Source organism: Giraffa tippelskirchi, chromosome 11 (genome assembly GCF_054371585.1).
Source record: "Giraffa tippelskirchi isolate mGirTip1 chromosome 11, T2T-mGirTip1v1.2.pri, whole genome shotgun sequence".
Lineage (NCBI taxonomy): Eukaryota > Metazoa > Chordata > Mammalia > Artiodactyla > Giraffidae > Giraffa > Giraffa tippelskirchi.
The window spans coordinates 84,033,820-84,058,448 of NC_137285.1; the positions used below are offsets into that span (position 1 = coordinate 84,033,820).

General features: G+C 42.0%; 1 long non-coding RNA gene across 1 annotated transcript in view; it reads left to right on the forward strand.

Moving 5' to 3' along the window:
• Positions 1–8,117: 8,117 nt before the first annotated feature.
• The window catches only part of LOC145527808 (uncharacterized), a 29,162-nt gene continuing 12,650 nt past the window's right edge, over positions 8,118–24,629 (forward strand). Inside the window, exon 1 of the long non-coding RNA XR_014069877.1 lies at positions 8,118–9,135. This is a non-coding gene — a long non-coding RNA (uncharacterized LOC145527808). The remainder of the gene's footprint in view (positions 9,136–24,629) is intronic.

Here is a 24,629-nt window from a genome sequence, read left to right on the forward strand (position 1 = left end):
ACTTACAAATCAAATAATTCTAAATACAAGAGAAATTAACCTAAATGAATTTCAGGTTCACGTGAACTGGGAAATATTCAGTATTAAATACCTGATATTAATGTTTGTTTGTTGATCTAACTAATGTAGACATGTCTAAGAGTAATTAAGCAGAATATTTTCATCATACCTAGTTTTAATATAAGTTAAATATTATTATATCTTTTACAAGTTTGTCAGCAAGGAAATTACCTCGAGTGAAGAAATTTCTAAAAATATAAATGAGATATGAGCCTTTAGATAGACTCTATTAAAAATAATTATGCTTTTTAGGAATATGTGTCTAAAATAGTCTCTTCAGATTGGGGTAACTTGAACTTCTAAGTGTTGTGCTAAACTAAGAGTTGGAAGTCTATTGAATAGCTAAGTCATTTCCAAACAAAATAAGATTTTGAAACATTTACTACTAAACACTAATTTCCTCTTACAGAGAAATTCAAGAGATTTGGGATTAAAAATAAATGATGTTTGATGCCATCCTAAAATGTTCTCCCTAAGAAAGCAAGGTTCTAGAAATTATCACTGGTATTTATGCTCACCGATCTATCAAGTGCTAATATAAAAGTCAGTTCTTGGTTGCTTAAGGAAAGTAGGAAGTGTGTTTTCAGTAAAGAAGGTATGAGGAATGGAATTGCATTTTGTGAAAGGAGAAGGAAGTAAGCCTGACTTACAGGTGACTTTTTAGGATGGAAGAACACAGTAATGGGTACAGAAAGTGATACGGTTTGTGAAAAGTGAACCATGAGGAAAGAGTTTTGTACATGGTTAGGACTAAGTTTAAAATAAAGTTAATTAAGTTTACCTTTTAAATTAAGCTGGTACAAAAACTTGAATTTAGCTTTTCTCTCTGTTAAGAGGACATATTTTCTTCAGATATTGAACTGCCTTTGATAATAGATTTAAGTTTCTTTATCTCTTAAATGATCTGTTCTGAAATCCTTTATTGTTACTTTGGCTAACTGAATAGCTATTGTTTCACAATGACCTATAGTCCTATCTGACTGAGTGTTCTAAACCTTTTCGATATTTCTTGACAAACCTTCCTAAATCATTCTAATGAAGAAGATTTCTAGCTAATTTTGGGATGCTTCAGAGGGCCCCTGAAACATCCCAAAGAGAGATATTACACTGCTGCTGCTAAGTCGCTTCAGTCGTGTCCGACTCTGTGCGACCCCATGGACGGCAGCCCACCAGGCTCCCCCGTCCCTGGGAATCTCCAAGCAAGAACACTGGAGTGTGTTGCCATTTCCTTCTCCAATGCATGAAAGTGAAAAGTGAAAGCGAAGTCGCTCAGTTGTGTCCGACTCTTAGCGACCCTATGGACTGCAGCCTACCAGACTCCTCCATCCATGGGATTTTCCAGGCAAGAGTCCTGGAGTGGGGTGCCATTGCCTTCTCCGATATTACACTAATTAGGTTCATTTTGTATACAGAATTACATGGGAAGTATTGTCAAGTGAGTAATAAGTCTCAGGTTATATTGTATGGTAAATGCTACTAATATAGATATCCTAGAAACTGTACAGAGTTCCTAAAATTCTGACATGTTTGGGTAAAATGTTATCAGGCATAATGCTAGTTACTATCTCAAAATATTGTCATAGCTCTAACCAAGTTTCACAAAAATGAAACTTCCTCTTCAAGAAGATTTATGAAAAGGACTTTTGAATAAATACCAATTTCTGAACTGGATAAGGATTCTAATGGAAAACCTGATGACTTCACAAAGGTTAACAAAAGGATTGAATGAACTGGTGAATATGCTTATAACTTTTATGGTTTCTATCTGAAAACTTACTGATTTGAATCTGTGTTTTCCAGGTGTAAGAAAAAAAAGCCTTCCCCTCACACTAATTATGAGAGTAATTTGGTAAAATTATGTTTTATAAACAAATCTAAACATTTATCTTTTCTCTCTATCTGAACCCTCCAGAGATAGGAAGCTCTTAGTTTCTAGTAACTTTATCAGATAAGTTAGGAAGGTTATCTCAATAACAGGTACAGAAATCTCAAGGAATTTTGGAGACCTTGAGAAGGGAGGAATTCACTTAGATCTGTTAAGCAAAATCTGTGATAAGCCTTTGGCATGACTTTCCTAGCCCTGAAAGGTTTTATTTTAAAAGTTCAGTCTGAGACTCTATAAAAGTCTCAGCAAAGCAAAAAAGCCTATGATCAATTATGGTTATATAAATCATCAATCCAAGTTTATTGAGACCAGACCTATATTACAAACAAGTCTTAATTTGGTTATATTTGGTAAAAATGACAGTGATTTTAGAGAGAAAAAGATGTTTCAATGAATGTTAAATCCCAGTTTGTTAATGGAGGTCTGTATCTGCTAAGACTCATTTCCTGGATAATTCTTGGCTGTTAGAGTATATTAATGTAAAATTTAATTGAATTATTAAAGGACACTCTAGGGTTGTTTCTGAAGCTTGTCTCAGTAATCTGTCTTTGGATGAAGATCAGATGCCTCACATGTGACCTGCAATCAAGACTGGAAGAAGACATAATTTAAGGAACTGTCTCCAACCTGGATGGAAGGACCTTTCTATCAGGTACTCTTAACTAGCTCATGCCCAGTGAAACTGAAGGGAAATTGACTCTTGGGTTAAATCCCACTTCCGAAGGCCACTCAGCTGGACTGGTCTATAGAGAGGCCTGCTGACCTCAAGCTCACCTTAAAACAGTGCTCACACAGAGGAAACTACACTACACTATGACGAGAAGACGACATCAGAAGTAGATAGCTTGCCCAAGATGCTGATCTGACTTGTATGATGATTTATAACATTTCCTTGACTCCTTGGACCTATGCCTATCAATCAAATGTTTTCTATCATGGACATGATTCTATGCTAGTTTAAAACTCAATCCAATTGTTGCATTGTGGCCAATTACCTGTGTCTAGTACTTCTGAGTTACTTTGGTGGATTTCTGTTCTCTAGGGCTCTGATTTGATACCCCCTGCTGCTGCTAAGTCGCTTCAGTCGTGTCCGACTCTGTGCGACCCCATAGACGGCAGCCCACCAGGCTCCGCCGTCCCTGGGATTCTCCAGGCAAGAACACTGGAGTGGGTTGCCATTTCCTTCTCCAGTGCATGAAAGGGAAAAGTGAAAGTGAAGTTGCTCAGTCGTGTCTGACTCTTCGCGACCCCACAGACTGCAGCCCACCAGGCTCCTCCGTCCATGGGATTTTCCAGGCAAGAGTACTGGAGTGGGGTGCCATTGCCTTCTCCAATACCCCCTAGGAAATTTATTTTAGATGAATGTTCAGTCCTATCTATTCATGATATTACTAGATGGGATCCTCTCACCTGGCCAATTAATAATACCTGCTCGGATGCTGGCCATAGATTTAAGTTTTCTCTTAGGGTCATTCAAACTCAATTGGAGCAAAGAGCTAAGTCTCAATAAAAAAAATTAACCTCTCATCTATTAAAAGGAAAAATCCCATAATTATGGGGTGGATCTACATGGTTAACACCAGGCTATGGTCATTTAAGTTTAAAAGCCCCTCTATGTTGGGAAGGGTTAAATCATACTAAAAATGCTCAACCTGGTAATTACGAGACAAGGTTGGGTGCTTTATGAACTATGTCTATTATTACCCTTAGAGAGAGTGACTGGTATGGAACTCAGTGGATTTGTGGCACTAATTTATGGCCTTCACATCTGCAGGGATGGGTACGAAGGTGTAGCCTGTGATTCCCATGAATTTAAGGTCATATATGTTAACAAATTGGAGGTAACCTCGACCAATCTACCATTGGTATGATCCCAGTGGGTCAAGGATCTGTATTCTACTGGTATGACCATTTAGCAGCTTCTGTGTGTGTGTGTCTTAAATGGGGTTAGAGGATGTAACTGGCCATATCAAAGCCGTAACAACTTTCATAAGCTTTAAATGATAGCAACCAGGCTGTTAGCCTATTGAATTCTGAGATCTCTATGATGAGAAAGGCAGTGCTGACAACTGCAAGGCCCTTGACATCTTACAGCATCTCAGGGAGATTTCTGTGCTATAATTCAAAGTGAATGCTATATTTTCATACCTGATAAGTCCTTTAATGTAACACATTTGATGAACCACATGAAAAATCAGATTTCTGCTTCAAGTGACCCATTCCCAAGTCTTGATCTTTAAAAAAAAAACTGGTTTGGTGTGGGAGGCTCATGGCTAAAATATTTACTTTTAATTCCACTAATGTTATTAATTATACCATTTATATTTTGCTTGTTTCAAAAGATTATTATTTCTTGTATTACCAAGTGTATGACTGAGCCTCCAATGAAAATGATGACTAGACTTGAAGCAGTTGATCAAATGCATAGCTCAATATATGATCAATGATTGTATTAGCGTAATTGTATAGATATGGAAAGATGCAACAAAAGGGAATACTTTCCTGGACCATAACTAGAAGACAGCTGTCCAGAGATCTTTGACTATTAAGATCTAGTCCAGTAATAGCACACTGAGTGGCCTATCAACAAAAACCTTTTGCAGAACTGGGAACGAGCCTTCCCAGCAACACGGGACAAAATGGTCATGAAATGGCCCCCAAAGTATGGTCAGATTTATGACCACAAGGTGGCCACGTCAACTACAAATTGGCACTTACCAAGAGCATTGCCAACGACTGAACAACAAAGGCATGTGTCATCTGCAGATTCTACGGAGATTGAACCCCATGCTGCTATAGCTGTTGACCTTCAACACCCACTGAGGGAGCTCAGGACAGAGTGAGGCACTCTGTGTTCCACGGAATCTGGTGGGGCAGGTCTTTAGATAGTTGGATGATTTGAGGAATCATCTGTGCACCAGATTCCCTGGAGCACAGAGTGATTTAGATAGTTGGATGATTTTAGGAGATATTAAGAAGAGGTGGCAAGAATACACAGAAGAATTATACAAAAAAGATCTTCATGACCCAGATAATCATGATGGTGTGATCAGTCACCTATAGCCAGACATCCTGAAATGCGAAGTGAAGTGGGCCTTAGGAAGCATCACTACAAACAAAGCTAGTGGAGATGATGGAATTCCAGTTGAGCTATTTCAAATCCTAAAAGATGATGCTGTGAAAGTGCTGCACTCAATATGCCAGCAAATCTGGAAAACTCAGCAGTGGCCACAGGACTGGAAAAGGTCAGTTTTCATTCCAATCGCAAAGAAAGACAATGCCAAAGAATGCTCAAACGACCACACAATTGCACTTATCTCACATGCTAGCAAAGTAACGTCAAAAATTCTCAAGCCAGGCTTCAACAGTACGTGAACTGTGAACTTCCAGATGTTCAAGCTGGATTCATAAAAGGCAGAGGAACTAGGGATCAAATTGCCAACATCTGCTGGATCATTGAAAAAGTAAGAAAGTTCCAGAAAAACATCTATTTCTGCTTTATTGACTATGCCTTTAACTGTGCTTTTAACTGTGCCTTTAACTATGCCTTTAACTGTGCTTTATTGACTATGCCTTTAACTGTGTGGATCACAACTTGTTCCATGTCCGGATCTAACTGTTGCTTCTTGTCCTGCATACAGATTTCTCAGGAGGCAGGTCAGGTGGTCTGGGAATACCAGAACAACAGACTGGTTCCAAATTGGGAAAGGAGTACGTCAAGGCTGTATATTGTCACCCTGCTTATTTAATTTATATGCAGAGTACATCATGAGAAACGCTGGGCTGGAAGAAGCACAAACTGGAATCAAGAATGCCGGGAGAAATATCAATAACCTCAGATATGCAGATGACACCACCCTTATGGCAGAAAGCGAAGAAGAACTGAAGAGCCTCTTGATGAAAGTGAAAGAGGAGAGTGAAAAAGTGGCTTAAAACTCAACATTCAGAAAACTAAGATCATGGCATCCAGTCCTATCACTTCATGGCAAATAGATGGGGAAACAATGGAAACAGTGACAGACTTTATTTTGGGGGGCTCCAAAAATACTGCAGATGGTGTCTGCAGCTGCAAAATTAAAAGATGCTTGCTCCTTGGAAGAAAAGCTATGACCAACCTAGACAGCATATTAAAAAGCAGAGACATTACTTTGCTCACAAAAGTCCATCTAGTCAAAGCTATGGTTTTTCCAGTAGTCATGTATGGATCTGAGAGTTGGACTATAAAGAAAGCTAAGCGCCAAAGGATTGATGCTTTTGAGTTGTGTTATTGGAGAAGACTCTTGAGAGTATCTTGGACAGCAGGGAGATCCAACCAGTCCATCCTAAAGGAAATCAGTCCTGAATATTCGCTGGAAGGACTGATGCTGAGGCTGAAACTCCAATAGTTTGGCCACCTAATGCGAAGAACTGACTCATTTGGAAAAGACCTTGATGCTGGGAAAGATTGAAGGTGGGAGGTGAAGGGAATGACAGAGGATGGGATGGTTGGATGGCATCACCGACTCAACGGACATGAGTTTGAGTAAGCTCCGGGAGTTGGTGATGGACAGGGAAGCATGGTGTGCTGCAGTCCATGGGGTTGCAAAGAGTCAGACATGACTGAGTGCGTGAACTGAACTGAACTGAAGTGATTTTAGGAACAGATTTTATGATCTCAATCCTTGCATCTCCTTATATCTAGAGAAGCACTAAATCCCTTTATGGTGACATTAGATGCTTATGACTAACAAAAAACCTTTTGTAAAATGAGTGCTTCATGGTATTGAACTCCCTTTTCACCAAAACCTTATATATAGACTTTACCCCACTGCCACTTTGGTGCAGTCTCAGAGCTATCTGAGATGCTGCCTCCGGGGCTGCAGTCCTCATTTTGCCCCCAATAAAACTTAACTCGCAACTCTCAAGTTGTACATCTTTTTTTTAGTCATCAATCCCATCTCTCGCTAACTGCAGCCTTTTTCCCCTCCTCAGCCCTTTCTGCTTGGCCAGTGCCTTCTGATTTTTTGTCCCCAGTCAGAAGCCTCCCCTGACACCTTGAAACTAGCTTAGGGGCCTTTCTTGGGTGCTCCCGCAATGCCCAACCATACTGCCATCACCGCATTCCCCACGGCCCCTTCACTTGTCTTCTTCACTGACCAAATTTCTGGAGGGTTATTTTCATTACATCCCCAGTACCTGAAAACTAGTAGCCCTTCAGTAGCTTTTGAATGTGGAAAGAAAACTTAAGACTGAAGACTACCTACCAATGCTGCTGCTGCTGCTGCTAAGTCGCTTCAGTTGTGTCCGACTCTGTGCGACCCCATAGACGGCAGCCCACCAGGCCCCACCGTCCCTGGGATTCTCCAGGCAAGAACACCAGAGTGGGTTGCCATTTCCTTCTCCAGTGCATGAAAGTGAAAAGTGAAAGTGAAGTCGCTCAGTCATGTCTGACCCTTAGCGACCCCATGGACTGCAGCCTACCAGGCTCCTCCGTCCATGGGATTTTCCAGGCAAGGGTACTGGAGTGGGTTGCCATTGCCTTCTCCACCTACCAATGCTAGGCACTTTTTTTCTTATAATCTGGAGAAGGAAATGGTAATCCACTCCAGTACTCTTGCCTGGAGAACCCCATGTACAGAGGAACCTAGCAGGCTACAGTCCACGAGGTCGCAAAGAGTTGAACACAGCAGAGCGACTTCATTTTCTTTCTTATAATCCTCAGACAGGTCTAATGTGCAAGGATCATTAACCCCATTTTGTGGATAAGGAAATTGAGTCTCAAGAGTTCAGTCATTTGTGCTTAGTCGCTCAGTCGTGTCTGAGTCTTTGCGACCAGGGCTGTACCCTGCCAGGCTCCTCTGTCCATGGGACTTTTCGGGCAAGAATACTGGAGTGGGTGGCCATTTCCTCCTCCAGTGGAGGGGTCTTCCTGACCCAGGAATCGAACCCGCGTCTCCTGAGCGAGGGGCAAGTCAGGTAGGAAAGAGCACAGAGTCCGACGTCTAGGGCTACGACGCTAGCTTCCCAAGCGGTGTGGCGCTGCCGCCTGACTGCCGAAAGCGCTGGTGGCGCTAACTCCGCCCCCGGGGCTGACCCCCACATCCCGCCCCCGGTGCCAGCGGGTATTAGTGCGCAGGCCCGGCCCGCCCCTCCTGCCCGGGCCCCGCCCCTGCCCGAATGCCCCGCCTGACCCGTGCCTGGCGGGGGTCGGGGCGTGGGGAGTCGGGGCGGCGGTGTGGGCAGCACCCCGCTGGCTTTACTCTGCGGAAATGCGGTGGAAAACGGCAGCGCTGCCGTTCCAGGTAGCCTGGGGGCGTGGCCGGTGAGAGGCGTGTTCCCCGAAAAGGAGTCGCCAGCCAATTTGAGACCCCGGCTCCCCTGTCAGCCTCACACAGGGACACACGTAGGGCCGCCGGAAAGCCGTCAGGTAGCCGGCTGACGAGTTTGGAAGCTCCTCAAATTCGCCTCTGGTGAAGTTTGTTTTTCCGACAAGATTGCAGCTCCGCCAGGCTGTAAACAATGACCTTGCCTTAGAAGTGGCAGTTGACTAGGAAGAACTTGGAAAAGCCGTTTGAGTTGAAGTGCCAAGTCCGAGCGTTTGAAGCTCCTCAGAAGTTTACTTGAACTGCGGCCCAAACTGTATCTTTTCCACAAGGGCTGGACACGTTTCAGGAATCTGGTGCTTCCTTGGAGAATGTTTTCCTCGGCCTGAACTGGAAGCTGCTCTCCGTACTCTGGGTTTCTTGTTCTCATCCGTTGAAACTGACCTTCCCTGTCCCTGAGAGCCCACCGTGTGTGGAGCAAGCCTACCATGGCGCAGTAGCCAAGGCCACACACACACACACACCGACCCTTCTGATGCCGACTCGACGTCTCATCAGGAAGTTGGCCGGACGTTTTGGAACCTGAGGCCTCGGTTCTGTATCTGCTCTGTATTGCCTTCTTAAGCACCTACTACAGGGTCTGGTGCCACAACATCCTGTACATTTCCACCTCAGGCAGAGGACTTACATTTTAAGTTTACCTAGTAGATATTTATTGATCTATCTCCCCCACGAAGCTGGGAAACCTTAGGTCAGAGACATTCTGTTGTTCCTTTGTCATCACAGTCCCTGGCACTTAGAAGTATGGTTGTGGAAAGAAGTTCCTTCGGTAGTCAGGAAGGAAAGCGTCTTCATCATGTGGATTGTCTCCTTGACTGTGGAGAACAGGTCAGACAGGAAGATGCATTCAGATAAAGTATGAGGTATTGGAAATAAGGGGACAACACTTTCTTAATTTGATCTTTTATATTTTGAAGTCTCTCAGGCTAGATGTTTGAGCCAAATAACTGCCAGTTATTGCATTTTACATCTACCATTCTTTCCTCTCCACCTTTAACCGACACTTATATAGATAGCAGTTATTCTGGGAATTCTGGAACTGTTAAATTATTTGTATTTAGTTAAGAGATTTTCATCTTTAGCATTCCTTCCTTCCTTCTCCACATATTTCCATGCAGTACTCCATACATATTGGGTACTATAGGGATATTAATTTTGGGTGGTAGACTTTTAATGATCATGGAGGGCTAAGTGTTGAATTTTCATTTTTCGAAGGAAGGAATTCATGTTTACCCTCATCTCTGACATTCAGCTGTAGATGATTTTTAAATTTGCATTTAAATATTCAAATAATATTGCCAAATGTTGTATGCCTATTTAACAATGCTGTCTGTCATTTCTCAAAACATTTTTGGACATGTTTTAGGCCATAAGAAAAGCAGACTTGCTTCTTTATAATAACTCCTCAAATACCCCAGAACTCTGAAGGCAAAATGAGCAGGCATGGCAAATGCAGTTAGAGTCCTCAATCTTCCTCCAAATTTCTTAAATTCACAATTAGTATTTTTTCAACATGAGAAGACTAAAATATCTTCATTTTCTGAAACAAAAGGAACATAATAATTTATTGACCTTATTTAACCAGAGGAAACACATGGTGTCATTTAATACTAACTCCAGATTTGAATCAAATTTTGAGAGTGAGCAATGTCTGTGATTGAACTAAGCATCTCCTGCTGGAAAGGAGTCATGCAAAGCTTGGTTTGTTCAACTGAGAACAGAGCAGGCCAAAGTTTACAATTATATTCCCTGGGTTTCTACAGGTTATTAAAATATTTGGCTAACTGGTTGAATACACTTAACTGAATATCACAATATTTTCATATACAACATTTGAAATTGAGCTAATTGTTCTTCATCTGCTTCTCAAATGGGTAGTGTGGCCCTCTCAGAGATTCCCTTGGCAATGGGCTGTGGGCTTTGCAAAATCATAGACTAATGGGACACAATTTCTGAGAGCATTGATTTTGCTAAACGGTCTTTAACTTAAATATTTTATATTAAGAAACACAATATGTATAGAATGCAACATTTGTACAAATTTTTAGGATAAAACAGAGCATTTCAAAGAAAATTTTGCTTGCAGTGCTGGCATTGTCTCCTGTTGCCAAAGATAAGTGTTCACTTTCCTTTTCTCTGAGATTGTTTGGGAGAAATTTAAGATGCTCTAACCTAATATGTTAATCTCAGTCAGAGCTCACTAAATGACCTTTAGAAAAATCGAACCAACCTTGACATTGTGTCTGGTCCTTATCATTCTTTCTCCAACAACAAAATGAGCTCATCTAAAGTTTATATTACATTTATGGGCTGAGAGAAAAGTGCCAAGTTGTTATGAACTTTCTCTTTTTTCTTTCTTTTTTTTTCTCCCAATTGTCTATAAACACCTAAGTATTGTATATGAGGCTCATGGTTTCAGACCATGCTGGTTATCTCACATTGGATGTCCCTTTCCCATGAGTGCCAGTTCCGACACATACACACCAGCTTTGCATAATCCTTACCTCTGATTTAGAACTGTTCACATTAAGTCTACTCCCTCTGTAGCACGCTTAGTTTTCCTTCCAGCTTCTTTCTAGAAATGTATGACTGCTTCTCCTGCTAGTCTATAGAGATAAGAGGTGAAAACATGAGAGAGTTTCTGCTAAAATCTGATATGCCATTTCTGCATTTCCCAAGTTGGCTAAAGGTAAACATAGTTTATGATGCCATTTTATATAATATTTAAGCCTGGCATTTTCTTTAATTTTTTCAATTATTTCAACTCCTCCAGGTTTAGCACAAAGCCTGATAAAATCTGTAAGAGAAACTTTCTATAATCAAAAAAATAAAGGAATGTGATATAAAAGTACTTAGAATATGAATAGAGATCAGAGTCTGAATTATGGATTTATTTTAAAAATATTGTCAAAACCCTAACAAATGACCCTACTCTCCCTAACATAAGCCCGAGTAAGGGCAGGAAGGAAATGAACAGCCCACTGAGAGAAAAAAGAAAGACACTTACTCAACAGACGTCTCATTATACTCTAGGGAATCAAAAGGCAATGTCCAGGAAGAGAGTGGAACAGGGTAGAGAGACCCATCATAGGACAGATTTACGGTCCCTTCATCCACTGAAGATGTTATTTATGAGGGACATGCAGTCAGGTCAGTGGAGAGTACAGAGAATGCATGACTCTGGTCTTGACTCTAAACCTCATCATTAACTTTGGCACAAATCATGTTTCCCATCCAAGCACACAGTAACTTAATGCTGGGTCTCAAGAGGTGTGCAATTAAGTTGTACCAGCACTAGGCAGAAGTTTTAAATTAAACAGACATGATGTATATTAATGGCCTAATGTGACATCAAAGGAGCAGTTTGGGATTATTTTCTTTCTTTCTCCAAATGGGCTTTGATCTGGCTCTCTCTCTCATATTGCCAGGATTAGTATGATGTCTAGAGGCTCAGTGTTAGAAATGGGTTGCCACTTAAGGACTCGCTGTGTGGCTGCAGCTGCCACTCACTAAATCCAATTTCCTGCGTAGAGACAGGACCATCATCAGTTCTGCTTGAAACAAAGCAAAGCACACTCAGGAAGGCTTAGGATATTGTAGTAACAAATAACAAAAATAAAGAGTGTGTTTCTATTATTTTATTTTATGACTCTGCTATTTTTCAACTATTTTAATATAGAAGAAATAAAAAATTGAAATTAACCCATATAAAATGTAATACTTGAAAACAGTATAGGTTCAGTATATTAGTAAAGCACAAAAACGAAACAAAATATAATCATTTGATTTCAAAATAATCCTCTTACTCCTACTGTCCTACTCAGTGCAAATAAGGAAAGATGAGTAAAAAATACACTCTAGGTCAGTAAATAAAATGGAGACCTTGAATGCCCTTTCTACTGCTGAGGAATTTGAGAGAGATATTTCTTCTTTTTGTAAATGTCAATTGATCTCATGAGCTTAATTTGTCATTTGTCATTCCTTTTCACTTCCCAGCATTCAAGCAGTATTTCTTGTATTTGCAAACCCCCATCACCAGTACAGAAGCTGAAAATGCTGGATATTTCCTTTTCCAGTCAGACAGTCTTCCATTTAGAGTGGAGGACTCAAGATCCTCCCTATTAGATACCTCGCTCCAGGACTTTGTGTCAGAAACTAGTGATACAAAAATGTAGAGATCACACTGCCTCTGTTCTGGCACAGGTTGCCATCGTTGTGGTTTTGGCAACCACTTCCCAGAGGCAGCAAAGACACATTTTTTGTCCGTGTTCAAGACTTGATGTTGGGGCTTCCTCAGTGGCTCAGTTCAGTTCAGTTCAGTTGTTTAGTCATGTCTGACTCTTTGCGACCCCATGGACTGCAGCATGCTAGGCCTCCTTGTCCATCACCAACTCCCGGAGCTTACTCAAACTGATGTCCATTGAGTTGGTGATACCATCCAACCATCTCATCCTCTGTCATCCCCTTCTCCTCTCACCTTCAATCTTTCCGAGCATCAGGATCTTTTCAAATGAGTTAGTTCTTCATATCAGGTGGCCAAAGTATTGGAGTTTCAGCTTCAGCATCAGTCCTTCCAATGAATATTCAGGACTGTGGCTCAGTGGTAAAGAATTTGCATGTAATGCAGGAGCCACAGGAGACATGGGTTTGGTTCCTGGGTTGGAAGGGTCTCCTGGAGGAGGAAATGGCAACTCACTCCAGGTTTCTTGCCTGGAGAATCCCATGGACAGAGGAGCCTAGTGGGCTACAGTCCATGGGATCACAAAGAGTTGGATACAACTGAAGCAACCTGACACTCACGCAAGACTTGATGTTAGTGGTAATGTGTGTGCCCATTAGATTCCCTCTGTAGCATTTATTATGGGCATGGTTCCCAGCAAATCTGTAACCTCTAAATATGATTTTCTGGCTTCTGCAGAGACTATGATCTACTCAGTGCATTTTTTTCTTTACTAAAAAATACTGGTTTCTGCTTAAAATAGTTTGAATTTGTTTCTGTTGCTTATAAGAAGAACCTTAATTCATATAGAAACCAGTGACAGGAGCAACTGCAGGCCAAAGCCTCTCAGGAAGCAATCATCATTTGGACGCTCTGTGTGACAGGAGGAAAAATCCTTCAAGTATTGAAGGACAGAATTCTGGGGACCCATGCTGTACAGTGGAAAACTTCTAACCAGAATGGTATCTGAAAGCGCTTGCTGAAGGTATGACTTTGGAGAAACAAGTGGCAACTGACATAAAATGATATGAAAGCCACAAGGAACTGAAGAAATCTACGAGTAGGTGGTTATTGCTGGATAGTTTAAAGAAAGAGAATGTCCAGCTCAGAGTCCTAAATTACTGGCCAAGGATCAGCTGAAAACAAAAAACTTTCTATGATGGTACTTAAAAAAAAAAACACCTGTCTTTTGTAGCTACTGGACTAAGGTGGATAAAGCCAAACCCAAAGTTGGATCTTATTGATTGCCAAACTATATTAGTTGAATTCACAGATTCCCCAGTTCTAAAAGTGAAAGTTGGAACTCTGTCTGGAAAAGAACGTTGCCCCCAGATTGAAATAGATCATGTATTGAATCTCTAGCATAATCTGAGTCTCCCTTGCTAGAGAAAGTCACCCTGCTTCTCTTTTTTTGAATCTATCTTGCCTTACTTGAAGCTCCTACAACAATTTACTTGCAAGAATAAGTCAGTTCTTCACTTGCTCTCTGCCCTCCATTGTTTGCAAAAACACAACTATGATCGGAGCCAATTACAAAGTCAAAGTGTTTTGCTAATTTCTATTAGGGGAAAAAAAAATGGAATACCTAAGTGATATTCTGATGGTGCTGGATCAAATAGGAAAGATTAAATTTTAGATTAGGCTGAAATTATCAATGTGGGTGAAATTACCAGAGATTCTGAAATTACTGGGCTAGGGGCAATTTTACCTGTATGCTCCATTTTTATATTAAAAGCTGGCCCACTGAAGTCAGCGGAGGCAATCTGGTGTCCAGACTTGCTACAATAAATCTTCAAGTAGGCCTGATGATGCAGAAAGCCACAAAAGCAGAAGGAACCAGATTATGTACCTGCAGTTGACTAAGAAATTTCCTTTATGGAAGTAAGTGGGCCCCTGAATGACGGCATGGGCTTTCCTATTGAATTGATATGAAAGATAGCCAGCTATGTTTCTAAACTCTATTGACCTGAAGAATTCATGATTCTGTGAGGTCTGCTGAGACCACCAAACTAGGGTAATACACCTCTGTGGTTAACAATGGGGATCCTTAGGTGTTTGACTGCTCACACCAGGCATGCATCATTAATCATTTCTGTATATTTTGCAGTGATTGTAAAACTAAGTGAGAGAAGTCTTAGCCAAGTCAGCGTAGTTGTTCTCATCAATGTACAAATATGGACTCACTTTTGTGGACAGCCTAGGGAACACAGCCCTGCCCGTCAACAGAAAACTGGATTAAAGATTTACTGAGCATGGCCCCACCCATCAGAGCAAGTCTCAGATTCCCCCACAGCCAGTCCCTCCCATCAGAGAGTTTCCACAAGCCTCTTATCCTTAGCCATCAGAGGGCAGACAGAGTGAAAACCACAGTCACAGAAAACTAACCAAAGTGATCACATGGATCACAGCCTTGTCTAACTAAGAGAAACTATGAGCCATGCCATGTAGGGCCACCCAAGACAGATGGTCATGATGGAGAGCTCTGACAAAACATGGTCCACTGGGGAAGGGAATGGCAAACCACTTCAGTATTCTTGCCTTGAGAACTCCATGAACAGTATGAAAAGGCAAAAAGATAGAACACTGGAAGATGAACTCCCTAGGTTGGTAGGTGCCAATTATGCTACTGGAGAAGCTGCTGGTGCTAAGTCCCATCAGTCATGTCCAACTCTATGCGACCCCACACAGGGCAGCCCAACAGGCTCCTCTGTCCCTGGGATTCTCCAGGCAAGAACACTGGAGCGGGTTGCCATTTCCTTCTCCAGTGCAGAAAAGTGAAAATTGAAAGTGAAGTTCCTCAGTCGTGTCCGACTCTTCATGGACCCACCAGGCTCCTCCGTCCATGGGATTCTCCAGGCAAGAGCACTGGAGAAAAGTGGAGCAATAACTACAGAAAGAATGAGGAGATGGAGCCAAAGCAAAAACAACGTCCAGTTGTGGATGTGACTGGTGATGGAAGTCAAGTCCGATGCTGTAAAGAACAACATTGCATAGGAACCTACAGGTTAGGCCCATGAATCAAGGTAAATTGGAAGTGGTCAAACAGGAGATGGCAAGAGTGAATATCCACATTTTAGGAATCAGTGAACTAAAATGGACTCTACTGGGTTTCAGTTCAGTCACTCAGTCGTGTCCGACTCTTTGCGACCCCATGAATCGCAGCACACCAGGCCTCCCTGTCCATCACCAACTCCCGGAGTCTACCCAAACCCATGTCCATCGAGTCGGTGATGCCATCCAGCCATCTCATCCTCTGTCGTCCCCTTCTCCTCCTGCCCCGAATCCTTCCCAGCATCAGGGTCTTTTCCAATGAGTCAATTCTTCGCATGAAGTGGCCAAAGTATTGGAGTTTCAGCTTCAACATCAGTCCTTCCAATGAACACCCAGGACTGATCTCCTTTAGGATGGACTGGTTGGATCTTCTTGCAGTCCAACGAACTCTCAAGAGTCTTCTCCAACACCACAGTTCAAAAGCATCAATTCTTTGGTGCTCAGCTTTCTTCACTGTCCAACTCTCACATCCATACATGACCACTGGAAAAACCATAGCCTTGACTAGACGGACTTTTGTTGGCAAAGTAATGTCTCTGCTTTTCAATATGCTATCTAGGTTGGTCATAACCTTCCTTCCAAGGAGTAAGCGTCTTTTAATTTCATGGCTGCAATCACCATCAGCAGTGATTTTGGAGCCCCCAAAAATAAAGTCTGAGACTGTTACCACTGTTTCCCCATCTATTTCCCATGAAGCGATGGGACCAGATGCCATGATCTTAGTTTTCTGAATGTTGAGCTTTAAGCCAACTTTTTCACTCTCCTCTTTCACTTTCATCAAGAGGCTCTTTAGTTCTTCTTCACTTTCTGCCATAAGGGTGGTGTCATCTGCATATCTGAGGTTATTGATATTTCTCCTGGCAATCTTGATTCCAGCTTGTGTTTCTTCCAGCCCAGCATTTCTCGTGATGTACTCTGCGTATAAGTTAAATAAGCAGGGTGACAATATACAGCCTTGACGTACTCCTTTTCCTATTTGGAACCAGTCTGTTGTTCCATGTCCAGTTCTAACTGTTGCTTCCTGACCTGCATACAGGTTTCACAAGAGACAGGTCAGATGGTCTGGTATTCCCATCTCTTTCAGAATTTTCCACAGTTTATTGTGATTCACTCAGTCAAAGGCTTTGGCATACTCAATAAAGCAGAAGTAGATGTTTTTCTGGAACTCTCTTGCTTTTTCGATGATCCAGCGGATGTTGGCAATTTGATCTCTGGTTCCTCTGCCTTTTCTAAAACCAGCTTGAACATCTGGAAGTCCACGGTTCATGTATTGTTGAAGCCTGGCTTGGAGAATTTTGAGCATTACTTTACTAGCGTGTGAGATGAGTGCAATTGTGCGGTAGTTTGAGCATTCTTTGGCATTGCCTTTCTTTGGGATTGGAACGAAAACTGACCTTTTCCAGTTCTGTGGCCACTGCTGAGTTTTCCAGATTTGCTGGCATATTGAGTGCAGCACTTTCACAGCATCATCTGTTGTCAAGAAGCAACAGTAAGATCTGGACATGGAACAACAGACTGGTTCCAAATTGGGAAAGGAGTACGTCAGGCTGTATATTGTTACCCTGCTTATTTAACTTACATGCAGAGTACCTCATGCGAAATGCCAGACTGGATGAAGCACAAGCTGCAATCAAGATTGCTGGGGGAAACATCAATAACCTTAGATATGCAAATGACACCACCCTTATGGCAGGAAGTGAAGAGTAACTAGAGAACCACTTGATGAAAGTGAAAGAGCAGAGTGAAAAAGCTGGCTTAAAACTCAACATTAAAAAAACTAAGCTCATGGCATCCGATCCCATCACTTCATGGCAAATAGATGGGGTAACAATGGAAACAGTGAGAGACTTTATTTTCTTGGGCTCCAAAATCACTGCAGATGGTGATTGCAGCCATGAAATTAAAAGATGCTTGTTCCTTGGAAGAAAAGCTATGACCTACTTAGAGAGCATATTAAAAAGCAGAGACATTACTTTACTGACAAAGATCCATCTAGTCAAAGCTATGATTTTTCCATTAGTCATGTATGGGTGTGAGAGTTGGACCATAAAGAAAGTTGGTGAAGGACAGGAAAGCCCGGAGTGCTGCAGTCTATGGGGTCGCAGAGTCGGACACAACTGAGTTTCTGAGGTGAACTGAACTAGCTTACCCATGCTAACTGATGTTGAGAAGCTGAAAATCCCTTGATGTACTGTGAAGGAAACAGTTCAAAGTCTTAAGTAGATAGGAATGTTGGAGTAAATTTCTAATGGTGAACTGCTTCCTTGTCTCATAGCTATGTCCTTCAAAGGGCTATAAGTCACTCTGTTTACTTAGATCACTGAGAAGCCACCAAGACATTTAAGAAGTACTGGAAAGAGGAGCAACCAGCATCTTTGAATGCTGATATAGTAGCTGTCAAAATATACCCCAACTGAAATGAACACCCTGATTTCTATGGGGCAAAAAATACAACACAAGGCATGTGGCAGAGGCTCAGTTGAGGCTGTTAATGGCCAGATGCAAAGTGAGTGTCATGACAAAAACAGGCAGCAGGGCAAAATCATTTTCAGAATAATCTGACCTACAGGCTTGGCAGAAGTTGATAATTATGAGTTCCTCATGGCCAAATTATAGGGCAGCCCATGCAGCTCTTCCTTGATCTGTGTAATAATAACAAACAAAACAAAACACCTAGGTTTTTGATCTAGGTTTGGTGAACTGAAGCCTGACTTGAATCACTCAGATTTACAAGTGATCAGACCTTGTGAGCAGGAAATGGCTGATGACCTAGATGCCTTAGCAAGACACTTACATCCCAGAAAGGTAAATACATCCCACAAAAACACAGGGGCCTGATACCACATGATGTTTCTAAGGGTCTAGAGGTCTGGAGCTGCTTGAGCTACTTTCTTCCAAGATTAAAATGATCATTAAATATGACTATAAAAAAAGATATTCACATATCAGCATAATATCTTAAGCATAGTCAAAAGACTAGTGACAAATTGGGAAACATTCCTACACCTTGTGTCAGACAGAGGACTAATTTCCTGTAAAGAACTTTTTGCATTCCTGAGAAAAGAATCCAGCAACTCAACGATAAAAATGGGAAAATGACCTAATGGAAAATTAAAAGAAATACAGATGCAGCTTAAATATATGAAAGATGCTCAATTCAACTTACAATAAGTGACATGCAAATGAAAATTAGGGAGATATCATTTCCTACCAATTAAACTGTCAAAATGCCAAAAGCAGGACATCCCTCTCTATTGGTAAGGTTGTGGGGAAACTAGCAGTCTCATAAACTACTGGCTGGAACACAAAAACGGAACAGCCTCTACGCTCTAAAATAATGTCTGCATTCATTCATCAGATTACAGATGCATGTACCCTTCAATTCAGCATTCTGACTTCTAGGCCTCTAGCCTAAAGATATATGTATGTATACAAAATGATGCATGTACCAGGCGATTTATTGCAGCATTCTTTGAAGTAGAAAAGATAGGAAATAATACATGTTCACTCTTCACTAATAGGAAGCTATCACTTTATGTTATAGCCACACGACCCAATTCTGTAGGACTGTGAAAAAATTGTGGGCTTCATCCATTTACATAGTAGATATGCAGGATATATTAAGTGAAAAGCAAGGTACAGAACAGTGTGTATAATATGCTGCTATTTGTGTGAGGTGGCTTCCCTGGTGGCTCAGATGATAAAGCATCTGCCTACAATGCGGGAGACCTGGGTTCGATCCCTGGGTTGGGAAGATCCCCTGCAGAAGGAAATGGCAACCCACTCCAGTATTCTTGCCTGGAAAATCCCATGGATGGAGAAGCCTGGTGGGCTACAGTCCATGGGGCTGCAAATAGTCGGATACGACTGAGTGACTTCACTTTCTTGCACTTTCTTGTGTGAGAAAGGTGAGGGGGAGTAAGAATATTTGTTGCTGTTGCTTATAAGCCCTCTTAGCTGACAGAGTAAAAGGATATCTGTATCTATAAATATTTTAATACATAATCAATTGTGTCTAAATTAAACTGAATATGAGTTCATACCAAGATCTCTAATTCTCATCCATTACCACATGGATCATTTTAACCTCCTCCCCTTGCTTCTCTGTAACCCCTCCTCCAACAATGAGAAAACTGACTCTCAGGAGCCCTCATCCATTTAGTTAATTATTCAGTTTCAACAGACATGCATGGTGGCATCAGAATTTTTAACACATATTCCTGTGGGAAACAACTTTCATATTCCTGTGGGAAACAACTTTATCAGTCAGACTACAAGGTTTACGTGCAGTTCCTTTTTCCTTTAGTCTTACAGACTGCATTCATTTCCAGGGTTATTTAGGTCAGCAACTCTTTCCCACTCCTTTTGGTGAGGCTATTTCATAGACTTGTAACACATTTGGATTCTTTTGTCACTTTCTGTATTACATCCTGGGATATCCTTACCTCCTAAATGATCTTCTAAATATTTGCATACATTAAGGGTAACTCTTTGTCTCGTAAAGTTATAAGGGTTTTGACTAACACGGTGTCATGCATGCACAATTACAGTATCATAAAGAATTCATACCTTAAAAAATCTGAGTTAACATTTTAAAAACAGTTTTATGAGATATAAACCTTACATGTAATAACTGTACTACTTCATGTGAGTGATGAGCAGTTTCAGAGTAGAGATGCATCACTTTAGAGGGCCTTCAGAAATATAAATTCCCTGAAGGAGTATCATCTATTCAAAGACAGATATAGAGATAAGTCACAAATCTAAAGGCTTTTTATTTTTTAACTCAACAAAAGAAATACACACTCATTGTAGAAAAATGACCACTGCAGGAGGCATGAGTTTGAGCTCTAGTCAGGGAACATAGACACCACATGCTATGCAGTGCAGCCCCGCAAAATAAGTAAATTAAAAATTTTTTTAAAAAGAAAAATGACCAGAGATAAACAAAAAGAAATAAAAATCACATATCCTGCCACTCAGAGATAATCTCTATAATCACTTTAATGATTGTAATTCTCTTTTAAAAATGCATTTATCTAGTTTTTCAACAAAAATAGAGATAAATGTTTAACATTATTGTTTTGCTACTCAGTACCATTTTGTGTTAGTCATGAAGTTGGTTGTAAGAATACAATTTTATTACCTGTCTTTTTGTCAGAGTATTCAATATGGTCAACATCTTTGCATGTCAATCAATATAATTCTTGCATCATATTTTATTTTATGGATATAACAATTAATGTAAAAACACTCCGTTTTGGAAAACTAAGTTATTCCCAGACTTTTGCTCTTATTTTGCTTGCATACATCCTTGCATACATCCTCAATTTTTTTCTTGATATAAGGTCCTAGAGGTAGAAATTACTGGGCAGTCTTGTCAGACAACTTCAGATCAGATCTCCCATCTCTTATCTTTGCTTGTTGGGCCCGTGGGCTACTGAGTTCCCTGCGGTGATGCAGATCAAGGGCCAGCTCACTCTGACCACTGCCTCGGAGGAGGAGAAGGTCTGCGTGGCCCACGACTCTCACCTCCAGGCAGGACTGAAGGTCACTTACAGTAAGGCCAGGGTGTTTCATGCCTTGCCATTGCGGATAGTTTGCTTTCAAAAGATTCAAAATGTACCGACAGAAAGCAAGCCTGAAAATTGTAAAGTTTTAGTTAATTTGCAAAATGTTTTCATGTAAAATTTTAATCAGCATCCCCCTCCCACTTCGTTCCGTATGTTTAACAATTAACGTATGGCACGTTTGAGCGACTGAACTGACAGACATTGATGCAGTTAGGCCAAATATTGATTTTAAAATATATTTTACATTTTAATTAATATCTGATTAATGTCTCAGATTGTAATGTATACCATACAGACTCAATTTCCATAGCGGGAACATATTCTAAGAATTCTTTACTAGTTGACTGTTTAGAACTAGAATGAATTTACCTATCAAAAGGGACATTATGAATTAGTTGTCAATCCCTCAATTCTCACATAAAAGCCATCTGACTTTTAGTGTAGCTGCAACATTAATCAGGAGTTCCGTGGTCAAGCTACAACTCATACCCTAAAGATTATGCTGGATTATGGAGAGTTATGCCAAGAAGGCTTCCCTCAGCACAGAGGGTAAAGAATCTGCCTGGAATGCAGGAGACAGGCTCCGCTGCTGAACTGCAGATCCAGGCAGATCCTCCCGTTGGGTGTGGCTTCATGGGGGAACCTCTTACCTTCGCAAGTGCTGGTTGGATCTTAACTGGCTCAGGCTTTGTCAAAGTTGCCATCTGGGACAGGGCCAGCTGGGTAGCTGTGAGTCAAAGTGGCATGATGGGAACAGACTCCCCTTGGACACACCTTGGTGAGACAGGCCTGAAGTGACGCTCCCTCACATTTCACTTCCTCTGCGAACCTCCTCCTGACTCGGTGTGCTGCCCGAGCACACAGGATGGCCCAGACTGTGGCACGCTCACCTGTCACTGCTATTTACACGTCTGTGTGCTTTACCTTGACTCAGTGGGTCCCAATCCTGGCTGCACATGCGAATCATCCGGAGAGCTGCCAACACTCCCGGTGCTCAGGCTCCACCCCTGCCCAATGAAAAAACCCCCTCTGAAGGCGGAGCCCGCTCATCAGGGTGTTCTCCAACCCCCGCCCCCCCGCAAGGGATTCTAATATTCAACCAGGATTCAGAGCCACTTCCCTAAAGGAGTTCTTTGAAAGCAGGCACACGCTGCTTCATCGTTGGTGTTAGATGAGCTAATGAATCTCTTAGAATAGTGCTGGCCTACACTCAGCTCCGGGCAGCTGGGTGGTTAGTAGTAGTGGTATAGTGGTAGCAGTAGTAGGAACTCTCCACTGGCCAAGCAGGGTTTCTGACACACAGTAGCCACCTTCCCACCAACTGAACTCACATAAACTATACGTTCTGAAGACAAAGAGAAGAGAGCACAAGAAAATAACCCTTTAGAAGGTGATTGCATGGACCCCTCCTCTCTATAAGCTTAGGTGCTAGAGGAATCTTCCAACTGGCAACCTGGATCTGCCTTTCCTTCCATAAGTCTTAGTCCTACGGGCCTGCTTTTCACAGTGTGAGCATCTTGCAGTCCTGTATACAGGCAATTTAACGAGTTTTTGAGTGTGATTTTGACTCTATGCGATTTTTACCAATGTAGTTAATGGGATAAATTCACTGGGAGTCTGAAGTCTAAGGTTCTGTCCCTGGCTCTGCCTCTTACTAGCTGGATGGCTCTGAGCAGGTTCCTCCAGCCCTCTGTGCTGTGTTCATCTCCGAGTCCCTCTCTTCTCTGATTTGGAAACCTGGGTGAACCCTGTCTTGCACCATCTTGTCTGCCCCTGTGTCTGATGGATCAGGCTCCCAGTCATGACTGTGCTGACCTCATTCCTGGCCACCTGGCCCACCTGCTCAGCGAGGCTCTCTCCCCACCAACACCCCAGGAGGCCTCCCCATGCCTGCGGTTGTCAAGGGAGGCTGTTAGTATCAGTCTGAAATTGTTCAGCAGCCACCTGAGTTGAATAGTCTTGGAAACCAGTTGCCACTTACAAGTTTAGCCCAAAGGAAAAATACTCTGCTGTGGCCAAGGGGAAAGGGTAGTGCCATAAACAAATAAATCTCTTCTTTCCTAGATGCTGGTTCTGGGGAATAAAGAGAGCTCCAGGATCCAGCTCAGGCTTTGGGGCATTTCTTTACAAAAACAAACAAAAACAAGACCATCTGATGTTTCAGTCGGTCAGCTTGGCCTTTGCCCTACTTGTCCTAATCAAGGGAGGTTTCTCAGCCTGGTGTGCATCAGGAACAGCTGGACAGATGCCAAAAACAGCCCCCCAACCCACTCATTCTGGTCAATTTTAAAATTCACAAAATCAATTGGAGAAATAAGGTCAATTCTAGTTAGGGATAAAAGAACAGAATTGCCAGCATTCTCTTGTATTCTTTCAAGTGAGACTTTTTGGGGAGGACCGTGGAATTCTTGCTTTAACCATAAACAGGCATGTTCTAGTGAAATTTGACCTGCATTTAAAATCTGGGAAGTGACAAAGCTTTTAAATCCATGTTATGCGTTTGGAACTGCTGTATGTTAGTTTGGGTTTCTTTTGGTTTTGCTCTTGATTTTAAAGGGGTTGTGGACTGATGTTTACGGTTTCCTGAGTGTCGTTAGTTTAATGAGATCAAATACACTCTAGAATTGCCCATTGAATTCATCTAAATAAACTTGTTCTTCATGACAAAACAGGATTAACAGAGTTAGCAACCTCTATTTTTTTATCCATGTGGCCAACACATCTCTCTTGGCTCCCAGACTCCTTATGGGTTAACAGTGATCACAATCATAGTTACATGGCCTTGCAGTATTTCAGGTAGGCCTTCCCCTCAACATTGTCAGCTCCACGTGGGCAGAGATGCTGTCCTGTTCGTCACGGTGACTCCACACCCAGCAGAACACCTTCTACCCAGGAGGTGCTCTCTGATATTGACAGAATAAGTAGTTTCTCCTGTGTGGGTGGCTTCCTCTCTGACACTTGTTTTACTCAACAAATTCATTTTTCCTGGACATGAGAGGCCAGAGACGATTCCCCCAGAACTCACCCCTTTCTGGAGGAGTGAAGTGTGAAGGGTGCTAGGAACTCATCGAGTCTGCGACACCGAGGTCTTGTGAGCTCCTCTCTAGCCCTCTTCGAGAGCTTCCGGAGCTACTTGTCTTACGCTCACATACCCGTCTCTGATGGCACAGCTGCACTGGTCTGTCGCCCCTGGTCTCCAAGGAGCCACACAGAAGCCAGGTTACACTGAGATCCTTTTCAAGTGTCCCCTCTGCTCATACCAGCTTGTGATTACTGCCCCTCAGCTGGAATGCGGGCGCTGTCAGCGTGAAGTCCCAGCATCACATCTCAGCTCATGGCAGTCCAGTCTAGAGGGTTCAGACTGGATGTTTGGTTTAGCACAGACGGAAGTACTATGCCTCTTGTTGATGCCAAGTCTGTGACTTCAGTTTTCTGCTGGTGGTTTAATCGGCCCGTTTCTGTTCAGTGACACCCTCCTC